Consider the following 13709-nt stretch of genomic DNA (forward strand, 5'->3'; position numbering starts at 1 on the left):
CCACATCCATGTCTCCCAGGGGCCAAACTGTAGCTTCCAGGAGCCATTGGCTCCATGAGCCTGTGGGTATACAGAGGGAACTCCCAAACTCCAACCAGAGTGAGACTTCCTGCCTCTATTCAATGTCAATTTTTACTCATAACTGTTGCAGGGACAAATTTTGCAATCCATTCCAAGTATTGGATATTGGCAATCCCTCTCCTAAAGTGCCATGGTTGGAGAGTATCCTGGGCTAACTTTGGAGGCTCTAGACTCTCCTGTTTCTAGATATTGCAGTAAATGTTGTTATTTAGCCTCCTGTGATGTTACTGGACTCTACACAAATGTCGTAGTCAAGCTCACAAGGAAGAGGAAATATGGGAATATTTGCCACCAGAAGACACTGCCTCCCTTGACATTTTTGTCTGTAAAACAATGACTTATAGAGAGTTTTAAACTGGAAGGTGTTGTTGGCTGTTTTCTTTTTAATTTTTTGATTTTTGTTTCCTGTAGGAGACCCTCTGAATTCCTTAATGTTGTCATTGAGTCCTAGGGATTTCCCTCCCTCTCCTCTTCCAGTTGTGCTAGCTACATCTCCCAAGTTGCCTGCAATGCGAAATTGCTGAGGGAAGACATTTCTATTTAAACTGAAAGCCATGAATACAAGAGCTCCTCCTCCCAAAGGAAATGTTGTTGTTCTTTTTACTTCCATGTCCTCAAATAAGTCATAATCTTTGCTCTGTTCCCTGGTATTTCCACTTGGGACTTCCCAGTTTCCTATAAATTCTGTTTTACTCTCTTGCTGAGTCTGTGGAACCAGATACTAAATCCATCTTACTGAAAAAAAAAAAGAACAATAAAACCCTAATTGAAATATTTTGCTGAAAAATGCCACACCATAGTGATTTTTGAAACAAAAGCCCTAGAAATACTTTTTTTCTTTTCTAAACTAGGAAAAGAAAAGCAATTCACTTTTAGTGGAATTGGAAGTCTTGTGTGGTATGCAGTGCCAGCTTCAGGAAGAGGAGAGCCTGACTTTGTCTTTTTATGTGTATTTGTGTATCTTTGTTATCAATATTGTAGAGTCACTCTTGTCAAGTTTTGCCATGATGTTAAGGAGAAGGTGGCTGTTCCAGGTACTGTGAACTCCTCTAAAACCTCAGTCAAACCTCAGGGGCTCTGCCCCCCACTTCTCTCTGACGGAGGGCAACCAGATGTCCAAGCTCTGTGTCCATTCTGGAGTCCTAAGAAGAATCTTTGGGATACTGTTTTGTCCTGGGTTTTTTTGGTGTGTGTTTTTTTGGTTTTGTTTTGTTTTGTTTGCTTGGGGTTTTTTGTTTTGTTTTGTTTTTTTGGTTGGTTGGTTGGGTTTTTTTGGGGCTGGATATAGTTTTTCTCCCAGCAAGCCATTCTTACTTTTCAGTGATCTGATGTTATTCCATGCCAAGAAGACAGGAGTCTCCCACGCAGGAGACTTGTGCCTGACCCACCTCACTACCCTCCCCAGCTCTTCCTCCCTTCACTGCTCCTTTCTCCCTTCAGAGTCATCACCCAACTAAGTTCCTTATAACTTTGGTGCATTTAAACCCTTGCTCTCCCAGATCTTGAGGAATGAATTCCTTGTTGATCCCACCCAGAGGGATCATTCTTTTGTGTGTAGTGACTTTAGGCTGCACCATGCAGCACCTCAATCCGGGAGTCCCTGGCCAAAACCCAAACACCATGTTCCCCTCCACCACGTGAAAATGAAAGTCAGCTTGGCCACAGCGAAACCACAGAGCCGTGGCAGAGCCTCATGTGTTTGTGGAGATGGTGTAAAGCACCCAAACCTTTTCTTCAGATTTTCAAGGGGTGCAAAATACACAGACGTGTCCGTCAGCGGGACCTCCAGAAGGACAAAAGGCCACTGGGATCCCCACTATGAAAAGCTGCCCTAAGGTCGGTGACACAGGATTTCCGCAAGCTTGTGCTTATCTTATAGACAAATCTCCTGGGGAGGAAAAGTCAGACACACACACAGGTACAGTGAGCACAGCTGTCTGTAGTGGGGCTGTAAGGAACCGCCGGAAACCCATGGAGGAAGATGCAAAAGAAAAAAAAAAAAAGAAAAGGGGAAAAAGGCGGGGAGGGAAGAAGCTGTTTTTCTCAAAGCTTGGCTGCCCTTGCAAGCAGAGTAACATCACAAAAGAGACACATGTTAGGCAGGTTTAGACTATTAAATCCTTTCAGTGTTCTGTAGATGGTGAAACAGAGGGAAAGAAATTTCACTGTGCATTAGTGCAGTGGTAACATGATGTTTTCAGGAGAGTGCACCCATGAGCAGGCACAGCAGCTTGCCATGCTGATAAAGCTTGTTTCTGGTCTGGAATAGGGGAAACTGAGCCATGGGAGCAAATCAACTTGCCAAAGCCACACAGCAAGTGTGACAGAGTTAGAAAGATTAAATATGAACAGATTGCCCTTACCCTTCCTGCTTCATGCACGCATGCAAAGACAGTGCCTGCACTGAGCGTTTCCGATGCTCCTGAAATTCTGAAGTCAGGTGGCCTGAATAATATTGACTCGCTTCTTATGTAGAAGTTATAGATGGAGTAAAAATGAGCCACTCGAGTGTTCAGTTTGCCCCAACAGGAGCAGAAATTTGGTGCTCACTCCATGTTAGCCCATGCACTGTATGTCAGGGAGGCTCAAAGCAGAGAATACGCCCTCTGAGAGATCTGGGGAAATAAGAACTGCCTCAGTTCAGGGGCTGAGCTGGAAAATGGAGAGAAAAAGAACTGGATTGGGTCAAACCAAAAGGCAAGGTAATTTTTCCCTTTTTTTTTTTCCTGTTTTTGTTTGGTGGAAATGAGAAAAACCCCAATGTGTTATTTTGGGTCAACCCGAATCACATTTTGAATGTAATGGGTTTTTTTGAGGTTAGTTGCCCCTCTTGTTTCTCACACTTTCTTTTATTTCAGGTCTCTTTTGAGTGGAAAATGCTACTTCAAAATAGCAAATCAAAGGGTTCTGTTTAAGAGGCAGTGAAATAAAATGCTGTGGCATTTTCAAAACAAACCATTTATTTCAAGAAATGTAGATATGTATGTCTTTCCCCCATAAATTTTGGATACAGTTGTAAATGTTTGCCATGTTTCATTAATCTTGGAAGTTCCAAAATTGCATGGTTTGGGTTTGTCTTTTTTTTTTCCAAGATATTTTAGTGTTTTTTTTTTTTTTTTTTGCATCATTCAATTCCTGCTGAAGCAATTGACCCTGCAGAAACAACAAAAGGGAGGTGTGTGACCTGAGGAATGGGGGGGTCATAAGATTTCAGGGCACAGGACAAGGCTCACAAGAGCACTTGGGTCAGAGGCCAGTCTATAGCTGAAGGCAAAAGCATTACCAGTGCCCTCTTATTTCCCAGCAAAGCTACCAAAGTAGCAGCAGTGAGAAAAGAACAGAGGCCACAGGGGATGGATGTGTGTGGCTTCATGTTGCTCGGTTTTAAATGGCTGTGCCACTGGAGGGTTGGTTTTCCAACACCCAGATCACCAGCATAAACCTTTCACCCCAGGCTTTCTCATTTTGCTGGCAGGTCCTAGAGAGGTAGATGTGTAGGGTTGTGCAAGAGATGTTGGGGTCTAGTTTTATCACTGTGCACCCCATGCCCTGTGGGGATCTGCAGGGCTCTCTCCTTCAGCTGGTTTGCCCTATTAGGTCTACGGATGTGTAGGTGCACTTGGAGCTACTCCTCTGCTCCAGCTGTGGGCCTGCTTGCTCGTCAGCAGGCAGACCAGGGATATATGGAGGAGCAAAATGCCTTGTGCTCACTCCAGATAAGAGAGGTGATGCTGATAGGCATGAGGAAAACATCCCAAGCAACTGACTGAAGCAGGAATGTGGTTTGCAGCTCAAGTGTTTGCCTGACTTGTTGGCACTCTCGGGCAGGGGCAGACGGGAGCTGGTCCAGGGGGACTGTGCTGCACGACGATGTCCAGTCCTAGAGCTTTTCTTTCCAGTCATAACATCTACTGCGAAGGGAGTAGCCCTTTAAAACCAGATATATGGTAACTGGCAACTTAGGTGAGAGGCCTTCCCTTCCCAACCAACAAATAATGCTGTGTGCTTTGACTAGCAGGGGACAGACATTCAAAATTCAAGCTGTTTTAAGTGAGCAAATTCTTTTCCGATTTTCCCAGAGCTGGCCAGCTGTGGCCTTCTGTGGTTGCTCCATCATGAGATGTTTTGTAATGAAGTGGTGGGGTCTCAGCAGGCCTTATTCTGTTGCTGGAACAATGGAGCATGGACTTTCTTTATATCCCGAAGGGCATCAAATAATAAGAACAAGAAAAGTTGTCCAGCTGTGCTTCATCTGGACTAGTTTTCTCTTTTAATTTTTTTCAGTCAGCCTTAGTAGACAGTACGGCTGCTTAACTCACTTGTCTTCTGAGGAGGATACTTGAAATGTAAATAGAAAACTGGTTTTAAGAAGTGAAGTGTGTCTAGCATGAAGAAGTAAGAATTAGTCCTGCTGGAATAACCTTCCTTTTGTTGGGATTATATTACGGAGGGATTTGGTCTGCTACTTGGGCAGCTCCGTGCTCAAGCTGGCTGTTGTTTTTAACATCTAGAAATTCATTCCTAACTTTACTCACCTCAGGTGATTTGCACTTGAAAAGATCACATAGCCTGGTAAATTTGGGAAGGATAAATAAAGGAATAGCAACACCAAACTGCCTTCTGGCTAGTAAGGGCTGTGGTTACTCAGGTTTCTTGGCAGTGCTGGGCTATTCACTACTTCAGTTTAACCCCCTTCAAAGTCCATGTAGAGGTGGAGAATTGCAGGCAAATCCCACTGGCTGGTCCTGCACCTCAGAGCAGTGCCCAGAGGTGGCTGTCACGGCTCAAGGTGTCACAGAGAAGGAAGCCAAAGCATCTGTCAGGCCCTCCCTCTGTGGGAGATGCGCCTGTGAAGGTGCAGGCGGATGTTTGCTGCTCACAGCCTGTCTCCAGTTGTGTGTCACAGCAAGGTGAAAATGAACCCAGTAAGTGGCTTAAAGAGCAGATTTTGAAGGGAGCAGATCAAGGGACCTGTGGGGCCTGGCAGTGGGAGCAACTCGACCAGCACAGCTGCAGCTGGAGGAGAATGGGCGGCTCCACCTGTATTTTCCTGCTTGGAAAAGACTGGCTGGCAGGTAAAGCCCACTGAAGCAGGGGCCTGGGAAAAAGGGGGCTGCAGATGATTCACCTGCATCTATTGAAGCAAATCAAGTGGGCTTCATGGAGAACAACTTATCTGCTAAGCCCATCATATTTGCTGTCGTATTTTCTGTTGTTTTTCTTGTTGAAACCACTACAGAGAGCAGCACTTTTCCAGGAGCCTCACTCCAGCAACGAAACTTCCCTGTGGCTTCCCGCTGGCTTGGGAAGGATTCGTGACTGGGGATGCTTTACCTCTTCCGTGCCAACTCGACTGGAACCATGTCTCAGGATAGTTCTTTGATATCCTGTACAAAGGCTTGTTCCTCATTTGTAATGAAATAATATGTTTCTGCGAAGTTTAATCTGATTAAAATACAGAGAATTGGGATGGGGGACTGGGTACGTGCATAGTGGTATTTATGTATCCATTTCTTTTGTTAATAGATAGGCCTGCCAGTCCCACAGAAACTTAAACATGCACTTAATGTTCCCAGTGGCTAATCCCATGAAAGTCTACTCCCAGAATATAGTCGAGCACACATCTGTATAAGGCATGGACTGCACGGCCCTAATACTGATATGCTGACTTAGGGCTGTTGGTTGTGAATGTTCTCGTGTCTGGAGCGTATCCTCAGACTCAGGGGTGCCTAAATCCTCACTGTCTGGATCTGCAAGATGTTAATAGGAAATGGAAAATGGAGGGCTGGAATGGAGAGGCAAGAAGTTACATTTAACGATGTGAAATAATGGTAGAAGCCAGGCACAGAATTATGAAGTAGTGGCTTTGGCTAGCAATTATTTACTTCAGTCTTCCTTCTGCCTTTGTGAAATGCTGACTCCTGCGCCGTCCATCTAGTAATGGCACAGTTGCCACCACTTTTTCCAAAGGGACATTTTTGTTTAATATTTCAAAAGCAGGCCTGGAACATCCGCAGGTATCAGTGTCAGGCAGAGGGACAGAAAGCTCAGAGATAATAGGGTACATAGTAAGGCATGCACCTTATCCTTCAGCAAAATTGGTGAATTACTATCAGTGCCACAACACTGTTCCAAATTACTGCAACAACTTTAGGACTTTGATACAAGACCACCAGAATTTTGGTCTGCAATCTGATAAGAAGCCAACTGTACCAGAGCAGCAAAGAGATTAAAAGCAAAACAAATAATTAATGAAAATGGAGGGGGGGAAAAACACCTCCAACAAATGAAAAATTACAGACTAGAATCTTTTATGCTAAAAACTCTCAACATATATTCCAGTATTGTTTTGAAGGCAGATCTGTTGCCCATGTGAGACTGAAGTGACACACCACTGTGTAGGTACTGCTGTGCAATTACGGGATCTCTAGAGCACTCATGATTGTGAGTCCTTTCTTCTTACAAGGACCCATAGGCCTGGATACTTGGGGAGATGTGCTGGGTTTGGTTTTCAGTGTAACCTGAAGCAAAAGTCAGCTTGAGGCTGCCAGATTGTGCCTGGTTTCAGATCAAACCCCTGTGAAAGTAGTGAATTGAGTAGGGTTTCCACTCAAAACCATAAATCGGTCTTGGTTTGCTTGAAACTTTGCCCAGATTTTTTTTCTTTTTCTTTTTTTTTTCTTTTCCAAACTTGGCCTGTGTTCTAGCTTTGTAACAAAACCTAAAACAAACATCTCTGGGTTTTGGGTTTAGTTGTGAAAGTTTAACACAGAAACCATTTTCCTCCAGGATGAAGGGGGGATGCTGGCCTGCGTGCTAAGGCTGAGCTTAGTTTTTTATTCTTTTGAGAATGATGGTGACAGTTTTTAATTTCTACCTTGAAAGCAGCTGGAGAAGAGGCTTTGGCTTAACATCTGATCTGAAGGACAGAGCAGAGGAGGGTAACCATCCCACCCCAGCCTGGTTTTCCCATTCGCTGTTAGCAACGGGGAGTGCAGAGAAGTTCCGCTGTCTCACTGTGATGCCACTTAACTCAGACCAGAGCAGCTCTGAATCAAGGTCAGCTTTTGATAGCATGGAGGCCAAAGATAGCAGGAGGACAGATTTTTGCCTGGCACATGGTAAGATCAGCAACTGGGAACCATGCCACCACAAGAGAAGGAGCTGTCAGAAATTGCAGCTTCCAGCTCACGCTGAATTCCCATCTCACCGGGAGTGAGGCTTGTTGTGTAAGGAAGCAAGATACCATCTATTAATTGCTGGCAGCATTTTGTCTTTCTGTGAGACAGAAGCTTCCGACTCCTCTTGTGTTTCTCCCAGCAAGCTGGGCCTCACATTTTGTAAAGAAAGTCCAAGCTGGCATGCTCCCCTTGCTCTGGTCTGCATGGCAGGGAATCCAGGACTCCAGCATTTTCCCATTAGCCTAGTGCTCCCTGTGCCACATTGTGTGGCGTGAAACAGAGATTTTTTATTTCTAATTTTTTTTAGTCAAGATTACTAATGTGCACAAGGTCAAAGACTACAGGAGTCACCATTTGCCATGCTAAAAAAGGTTGCTGCTGTCTCTGATGAGCACACATACACCGTGTGGTCCTCACAGCTTTTGACCCAGAGGCGTGAATGCCAACACCGGAGTTCTCTCTCGCTGTGCCTGGCTATAATCACAGGAAGCTCATTCATTACGCAGGTCCTGAAGATGTGGAAGTCTTGCTAATCATTTTAGATGGGAGGGGTAAATTAATCATTTCCTTTTACACTTGTTGATAGAGCAATTCATTCTGTCAGGAGAAAATTTGGAAGTGGGGGGAAGTTTCAGTAAACTGTGAGTAAAACCTGAGATTTCAATCAGATGTTGTGGTCCAGCTTTGCTGCTGCTTTTCTCTTTAATCTTACTTCCCCTGTCTCCTCACAGCAGGGCCTTTTCCAGGGCTAAGCCACACTTCCCAGAGCTGTCCTTTTGAGATAACCGGGATGGATGGTAGGTAACTTTTCAGCCAGGGAATGGACAGGGAACCTAGGGAAACATATCTGCTATCCTCATTCAAGGGACTAGATAAGATCCTGAGAGAAAAGAGCCTAAAGCAGTACAGCTACTGTTATCTCCAGACATTGGCAGCTAAAGCAGATTAGGGACCTCCCATGCTTTCCATGGAAAGTAGTAAAGGAGTGTCCCAAGCAGCTGGGACAAATCCTTTCTGCCTCTGCCTGTCCTGTTGGGCACTGCTGAACTCACTGCTACAAAAGGATCCAAAATAACACTCCTTTGGCTGCTGCCCTGGGCTACCTTCATGGAATGGGGGAAATAGTGTGCACCTCCAGCACTCTGTGTCCTTCTCCTGGCAGGGCAGTGCCTGACTCTTGCAGGGATATTTTAGCCACTTCAGAGGCAGCTGCTGAAATATTGTTGAGCATAACATTGGAAAATGAGGAGAACTGAAGCTGGGTTTTTTTGTTTTGGTTTGTTATAGTATGGTTTTTTTGCTACATCAGGCTTTAAACTGTTAGTTCTAACAATAACATTCCAAATTATAGTCCAATAATACCACCAAGTGTTTTAGGGATATTGATGTCATGGTGGTTTTAGATGCTGTCTAGGTCCTACAAATTTTGGTGGGGTATGTACATAAAGGAGCTTCACAATAATCCATAATGCTGAGGTCTGAAACCAGGGATCATTAACAAAATGTATGTGTCAAGTCCATTTAAACATCCTACATCACCTGGATACAGTAGTTGTCACAGAAAATGAATGGTACCTTTGCATGGCTCTTGCATTTGAAGAACTTGCCGTTTATTTTGCCTGATTTCTTATCTGTCTGTTGCAATCTCCTTGTGCTAAGTACAGACCTCTCTAAAGCTCCTTGCAGGGGCTATTTGGTAGGGTGGGACTGCATATTATTTAAATTAGGAGGGGGGAGGAAAAAAGCAATTAGTGTTTCCTTCGATCACAGAATCACCTTTCAGTTGCACTAGTGGGAGATAAGGTTTGTTAGTTAATTGGAAGGGCTGAAGCCCCAAGGCACCAGATGCCTTCGCTTTTAGAGGCTACAAAAGAAGACAGAACTGTGTGCTGCGGGAGTTTTTAGTCTGCCAGGCTTGCCTGAGTGTGACTGCACTTTCCATTTTACGAAACAGAGCTATTTTTGTTTTTATTAAGTTAGTACAGGTGTGAAATGGTCTCTTTTAGACCTTTTCTCCTCAAAGCAGCAGCGTTGCTTTATCTGTGTTGAGGCACTGAAAATGCTACATTCTACCAACCCAGCTGTGCACCACACTAGTTTATGGAGCTGACAAAGGGGTTTTAAGTTAATCCAGCCGATTTGGGAATGCTCTGATATAGAGCTGACCTCTAGCTTTTTGTTGATGACAGGCAGCAGCGAGTAGCACCATCAAAGGAACTTGGTACTTAGGTGTCTGTAAGCTGATGTAAGTGCTCCTTCTCACTCAGGTTGTACTGGTATGATGCCTTGGGTATTTATAGTTAAAGCTGTCATTGGACAAAACATCACCCTGGGCTTGCAGAGACCTTGCCAAATCAGGTAGTACCAGCTGGACCGAGCTTGAAGTGAAATGATGAAGTGTTGGCTACACGCAGATGCCTGTGGGTTGGGTGTTGGTAGCCCTGCTGCTTGCCAGGACCTACTGCTGGAAGGCAGTAGCCACAGCTGCTCCTTTGACAGTCAATGGCCCAAACCTGTATTGATTGTGCCAAACTTTTTGGCTTCTGCTCTTGCTCTGGTTCCTCAGGTCTTGAGTGCAGCTTCTGCTCTTCAGCTCCCGCTCTCTTCCTGGGAAGCTCATGTCGTAAAGACCCTACTCTGGCAATACAATGCTTTTACCTATGCAATTCTGGTCCTGAAGTGATTCTTTACTGCCGTGATAGTACATATGCGACATTGTTACTGACAAAATGAAGTAGTTCAGTCTTCCCTACCTCCTCATAGCACTGCCACCCAAATCGCTGTGTTGGTAAAACAAATAGCAAAGTTTCAGAAGAGAACTTGAACTGGTCTAATGGCAGATTACTGCTAGGAGAGGGGAGCATATCCCCTGTTTCGCTGTCCACCCCCTTTCTGCCCATAACCGTGATTACCCTGCTTCCCCCTTCAGCCAGTTTGGGATCTTTCAGTTGAAAGCACTGAATCAGGGGCTTGATAAAAGTGAAACCTAAAGAGAAAAAGTAAAAAACCTAAATCCACACATACAAAAAAAAAAAAAAAAAAAAAGGAGATTTTTTGACACTGGTAAGCAGAGGGTAGAGTCCAGCACATGGGATGGGACAGAACGCAGAGTGAAAATGAGACATGCAGTGAGAATGGAAGTGGGATAAGGAAAAAAAAAGAAGATAGGGAGGAGGAAGAGGAGAGCAATGAGCTGTTATTTAAGCCCATCCACTGGATTGAACTTCACTTTCTTTGTGTAGCCCAAGTCTCAAGGTGAGAGACCTGTCCTCTGCCTTGCATCTTTGGCAGAAACCTTTGCCATTTTTTTGCAAATGGGTCTGGCAGCAGCAGCAACAGCCACAGCACCCATGGGCCTACAGGAACATGGGATAGATATGATGAATCAGGACTCCCTGCTCTGGGCACTGGGATGAGGCTGTTGGCCTCAGCTTACTGAGCACTGCTGCTGGACACATTCATATACAGCAACCTGGAAAGAAGCAGGGAGTTAAGCTCTGAGGCAGGGAGGAAATGAGCTGAAATGAATGTAAGAAGCACTGTTTTCAGGCTGCAAGACATGTAATGACTAACCTGAACAAAAGCTCTCTATCCCAGCAAGGTGTTAATTATATGCCTTGTCTTTCTGGATATGTGTGAACAGGGTCTCTTTGCCCACTGGGAACAATAGGTGTAATTATTATTTAGTTGGAAACAGAGGAAGCCCAGCTGCCTTTAATGCACAGGATCAAATGAAGGCCAATAAAGTGTATGCACACGTGGCCTGCACTCTGTGGCTTAGTGTAACCTACAGAGTTTGCCAGTGTAATTCTAGGGTGTGGAAAGAAATCAACTCCCCCACTGCTGGCAAGGTGCTGGTGTAGACAGAGCTGTGCTGACAGATGAGTGTTTCTGACAGTTTAGCATGTCTGGGTACGTCGGTGGCGTTGCCGGAGGCTGAAATTCCCTTTGGTGGCACAGGCCGTGTCTCTGCGAGGGGATTCAACCCACGCCCCTCCATGGCAGTAGTACAGGCAAGGACAGTTTCACTTATTGTTGTTACTGCGAGATACCTCCTAGCCTATGTTTTTCATGTGTCAGTTTGCTGATGTTCCAGACGTATTACGGGGTGCAAGCACATGTTTGTAACAGTAGAGCTCTGTGTTTCAGGCTCTGGCTAAGGAGAGCCACAGTGGAATGAAGTCTCTGAGGCTGAAGCAGGAAAGTATTTATGCCAGAAAGTGATGCAGAACTGCTCAGGTCTCTTGGAGGGGGGCACGGGGCTGCATCATGAGGATTTTGTAGAGATAGAGGACAACCCACTAGAGCCTGTGTATATGACACTCTCTCTCCTATCATTCCACAGCTAAATTAGAAGATAAGTCTCAAAAGTCACCATGAGACTGCCCAGGTCGGGCCTGATACTTCTCTGTCTCAAGCAGCATCTGTTCAGTTCTCCCAGTATAGGACATCTCCTCTGCAGAACAATCCTGTGCACAAAGCTGCCCAGCTCTGCTCCCTGACACAAACCCTGGATGCTGCTGACCACCTTGTCAGCACGCTCTTGTTATAGTGTGTTCGTCCAGCTTGCTCATTTGCTCCTTCACTTTGGGAACCAGAGGATTTTCCCCCTCCTGGCTGAGCACACAAAGTGTGGACCATTATGTCAACATCCATGCTGGCTCTGATTTCAAGAGCTGACTGTCATCAAGCATCAGTGCCACCAGGGAGCATTCTGCTAGGTATGGTCCAGACAACTCCTTGGACTGATCTTGCTAATGACTTATGTGCAGCTGTAGAAGAACATGGAAACCTTCTCTGCCAGAATGCTAGAGGAGTTTCTAGGTTTAACCCTCCATGGAGTATCCTAGGATTTTGAACGTGAATAAAAAGGCGTCTTCTGGTAAATGAGATTACTTTTAGCAGGAGGGAAATTGTAAGAAAGTTAGCATTAAATTTATTCACAAGTACGGTAAATGTTGGTTGGAAGAAAGCATAGAGACCACCTTATGGATAACTTAAACAACCACAGCTAACCAAAATCTAAGAGTGCAAACGTAGAGCACAGATCTTTCTGCTACCTCCTCAAAGCGTAAGGACCTGGCAAAAAGGTGCTTTAATGAAAGTTTCTTTCCTTCTGCTAAGTGCATGCTTTTCCTGAAGAGGTGCCATGCATAAAGAAGAAATCATGCTAAAGGCATAATTTTGTTTTCCAAGTCAGTGTTTCATTTGCCTCCTCTTAGAATATACTTTTCTTTGCTTATGATCTTGGCATGGCTGTACATATTTTCTATTCTCTTCAGGGGTGGTTTGCTTTGTTGTCATAGCAATGCCTTCTAACTCCTGCACTCACCAGTTTCTTTTCAGGCTCCTGCAGGCTGCAACCAGTCCCTCATTGTGATGATCACATCTCCGAATAGCTTTAACGCCTCTTTTTTTATCTCCTAACTATAGGCACATTCAGTAGCATGATTCCAAAGAATTCTGGCCCAAACAGGTTTACAGCTTAAAAAAAAAAAAAGAAAAGAAAAAAAGGCAATAACATTGTTTGTAGCTGTTTGTAGCTGATGATCTAATATTTCAACATTTTTATTTATTCATCTTCTTAGTTTTTCTTGGATATGAGCTATAATTGCCTTGGTGGTCTGGCTATTGGGGATGAGATGCACCAGGCTCATCACCTGGAGAGGTCCCAGTTGACTGGAAGCTGGCTAATGTTTTCAAAAAGTGCAAGAAGGATGACCCTGGAAACTACAGGCCTGTCAGTCTCACTTCAGTGCCTGGTAAGGTTATGGAGAAGATTATTCTGGGAGGTATTGAAAAACATCTGAAAGAAAGACAACACAGTCATTGGTCACAGCCAGAACAGCTTCACGAGAGGAAAGTCCTGCTTGTCAAACCTGATTTCCTTTTATGACAAGGTAACCCATCTAGGTGATCAAGGGAAACCAATAATCTTTCTGGATTCCAGTAAGGCTTTTGATATTGTCTCTCACAGGATCATTCTGAACAAAATGTCCAGCACAGTTGGACAAACTCATTATGTGGTGGGTGAGCAATTGGCTCTCCCTGGACAAAAAGGGTAATAGTGAATGGGGTAACATCAGACCGGTGACCTGTCAGTAGTGGGGTTTCACAGGGCTTGATCTTGGACCCTGTACTCTTTGACATCTTCATAAATGACTTGGATGTAGGACTCAAAGGGATACTAAGTGTGCAGATGATAAAAAATTGGGCTGAGCTATTGACTATCTTGAAGGCCTGAAGTTTTGTCCAGGGAGGTTTAGGTTAGATATTAGAAGAAAGTTCTTCAGAGAGTGGCACTGGAACAGGCTCCTCAGAGAAGAGGTCACTGTACTAGGCCTGACAGAGTTCAAGAAGCATTTGAAAATTCTCTCAGGCACATGGTGTGATTTTTGGAGCTGACCTATCCAGGGCAAGGAGTTGGACTTTGATGATCCTTGTCGG

The sequence above is a fragment of the Lepidothrix coronata genome, unplaced genomic scaffold, assembly GCF_001604755.1.
Source record: "Lepidothrix coronata isolate B3197 unplaced genomic scaffold, Lepidothrix_coronata-1.0 Scaffold71, whole genome shotgun sequence".
Classification (NCBI taxonomy): Eukaryota; Metazoa; Chordata; class Aves; order Passeriformes; family Pipridae; genus Lepidothrix; species Lepidothrix coronata.